Below are 3,805 nucleotides of genomic sequence, written 5' to 3'. Positions count from 1 at the left end.
ACAGGTGGACATAGAAGGAATCATGGCATCAGATGCTTGCCTGATGGCAGAGCAGCACAAAAACAGGCAGGTGAGGTGTCCATGTCAGAAGGGACACAATGAAGTGGTCACCAAGCTCAGCCTGGGACCATGATCTCACTGAGGGACCATACACTCTGGGCATGCTGTTGGAGCAGAGAGACATTGGATGTCCTCATACATACAGCTATGTCAACCATAAAGTAGGTACAAGAAAAACCCCCAAATAGTAGCACACTGGAACTGGGAAGAGCTTCTTCCTTTTGCAATATTCCTCCTGCTCCCTCTAATGTTAATGCCAAAGCCTTTACAATAGACAGCAAAAGGCTGTAATTTTACCTGTCACTCTTTCACTTAGATTCTTATATTCAAAGATAGAAAAAACTGGGATAATATCAACCCCATAAAATTAGAAATTATATTATTTTTCTCATGAACTGTGAACAAACACATATATAGTCATGCCAATTTTCAAAGTGCAGTAAAAAGGCATAACAGATGGGCAAAGAAGATACTTGAGAATTTTTAGAAGTAGAGATAAATTAATAATTTTATTTTAGAGTTTTAAACATTTAAGATAATAATTATGCATATGAAATAATCAGAACAGCATAATAATAATTGAGAGGGGAGACTTAACATTGTAGTGAAGGTGATTTTCTAAAGTGCAGGCCATTACATCTCAGATTGTTCTTTGGAATATTGTGTGCCACAATTGTACATAAATAGATGTTCTGACACCCATAGGTTTACACTTTGGGTCAGGTTTTCAGAAATCTTGACCTGTAGCTATTGGAGATAAGTGTTTCTTTTAGAAACTCATAAAACTTTCTGGTCTTTTGCCCAGATTAGAGATGCCAGAAGAAAGGTAAGTTGACTTAAAGATAGATCAACTGGAAGAACATAATTGGAAGAACACAGAGAAAAAAAAGATTCAGGAAAAATAAACAGAGCTGTAGTGATCTGAGCAAGATATCAAAAGTCTTGCATATGAGTAAAGTCCAAAAAAAAGTGAGTAAATAATTGAAGTAATAGCATAAATTTTCCTAAATTTGATGAAAAAAATCAATTTACACATCCAAATGGCTCAGCAAACCCTAAGTGGAATAAATACCACTAGGCATATCATAGTATAATTGTTGAAAACCAAAGATAAAGAGAAAATCTTGGGAGTAGCCAGGGGAGAAAAGAAATGCTACATAGAGTTGAACAGTTTTATAGACAAAATCTGACTTCACATCAGAAACAATGGAAAGAGAGGATGATAGAACAAATTTATTTAAAGTGTGGAAAATAACCTGTCAATCCAGATTTCTCTATCCAGCAAAAATGTCTGTCAAAACTGAGCTAAAATAAAGGCATTTTTATACAAATGAAAAGAGGGAGAATTCAATTCCATTAGATAAGCACTACGAGAAATGTAAGAGAAAGTTAGTTATTCATTCAGCTGAAGGGAAATGACACCAGATAGCAATTCAAATCTATGGGAATAAAGATTTACAATGTGTTAATTACTGCTGTACAGCAAAGTGACTCAGTTATAAATATATATATGTATATATATAATATACATACATATACATTTTCTTTTTCATTTTCTTTTCCATTATGGTTTATCACAGGATATTGAATATAGTTCCCTGTACTATACAGTAGGATCTTGTTGTTTATCCATTCTGTATATACCAGTTTGCATCTGCTAATCTCAAACTCCCAATCCACCCGTCCCCCAACACCCTCACCCTTGGCAACCCCAGTCTGTTTCCTATGACTGTGATTCTGTTTCTGTTTCATAGAGAAGTTCATTTGTGTCATGTTTTAGATTCCACATATAAGTGATATCATATGGTATTTGTCTTTCTCTTTCTGACTTATTTCACTTAGTATGATAGTCTCTAGTTGCATCAAAGTTGCTGCAAATGGCATTATTTCATTCTTTTTTATGGCTGAGTAGTATTCCATTATATCTATGTACCGCATTTTCTTTATCCATTCATGTGTCAATGGACATTTAGGTTTCCATGTCTTGGTTACTGTGAATAGTGCTGCCATGAACATAGGGTTGCATGTATCTTTTTCAATTATAGATTTGTCTGGATATATACCCAGGAGTGGGATTGTTGAATCATATGGTAATTCCATTTTTAGTTTTCTGAGGGACCTCCATACTGTTTTCCACAGTAGCTGCACCAACTTACATTGCCACCAACAGTGTAGGAGGGTTCCATTTTCTCCACACTCTCTCCCACATTTGTTATTTGCAGACTTTTTAATGATGACCATTCTGACTGGTGTGAAGTGGTACCTCACTGTAGTTTTCATTTGCATTTCTCTAATAATTAGCAATGTTGAACATCTTTTCATGTGCCTATTGGCCATCTGTATTTCTTTTTTTGGAGAAATGTCTCTGTGGGTCTTCTGCCCATTTTTCAATTGGGCTGTTTGTTTTTTTGTTATTGAAATGTATGAGCTGTTTGTATATTTTGGAAGTTAAGCCCTTGTCAGTCACATTGTTTGCAAATATTTTCTCTCATTCTTGTAGGTTGTATTTTTGTTTTGTTTATGGTTTCTTTTGCTGTGCAAAAGTTTGTAAGTTTGATTAGGTCCCATTTGTTTAGTTTTGTTTTTATTTCTGTTGCCTTGGGAGACTGACCTAAGAAAACATTGGTATGATTTATGTCAGAGAATGTTTTGCCTAGGAGTTTTTGTTCTCTCCTAGGAGTTTTATGGTGTCATGTCTTAAGTCTTTAAGCCATTTCGAGTTTATTTTTGTGTATGGTGAGAGGGTGTGTTCTAACTTCACTGGTTTACATGTAGCTGTCCAACTTTCCCAACACCACTTGCTGAAGAGACTGTCTTTTTCCCATTGTATATTCTTGCATCCTTTGTCTAAGATTAATTTCTGGGCTCTCTTCTGTGTTATTGATCCATATGTCTGTTTTTGTGCCAGTACCACACTATTTTAATTACTGTAGCTTTGTAGTATTGACTGAAGTCTGGGATGATTATGCCTCCTGCTTTTTTCTTTTTCTTCAAGACTGCTTTGGCAATTCTGGGTCTTTTATGTTACCTATGAATTTTAAGATTATTTGTTCTAGTTCTGTGAAAAATGTCATGAGTAATATGATAGGGATCACATTAAATCTGTGGATTGCTCTGGGTAGTATGGCCATTTTAACAATATTAATTCTTCCAATCCAAGGAGATGGGATATCTTTCCATTTCTTTGAATCATCTTCAGTTTCCTTTATTAATGTTTTATAGTTTCAAATATATAAGTCTTTCACCTCCTTGGTGAGGTTTATTCCTAAGTATTTTATTTTTGGGGTTGTGATTTTGAAAGGTATTGCACTTCTTTTACATTCCCTTTCTGATATTTCATTATTGGTGTAAAGAAATTCAACTGATTTCTGTATGTTAATCTTGTATGCTGCTACCTTGCTGAATTCATTTATAAGTTCTAGTAACTTTTGTGTGAAATCTTTAGGGTTTTCTATATATAATATCATGTTATCTGCATATAATGACAATTTTACCTCTTCCCTTTCAATTTGGACATCTTTAATTTCTTTTTCTTGTCTGATTGCTGTGGCTAAGACTTCCAGTACTGTGTTGAATAGAAGAGGTGAGAGTGGGCATCCTTGTCTTGTTCCAGATTTTAGTGGGAAGGCTTTCAGCTTTTCACCATTGAGTATTATATTGGCTGTGGGTTTGTCATAAATAGCTTTTACTATCTTGAGATATGTTCCCTTTACATAACCCACTTTGGTAAGAGTTTTTATCATGA

This window comes from Physeter macrocephalus, chromosome 7, assembly GCF_002837175.3.
Source record: "Physeter macrocephalus isolate SW-GA chromosome 7, ASM283717v5, whole genome shotgun sequence".
Classification (NCBI taxonomy): Eukaryota; Metazoa; Chordata; class Mammalia; order Artiodactyla; family Physeteridae; genus Physeter; species Physeter macrocephalus.
This window is presented reverse-complemented; position numbering follows the sequence as displayed.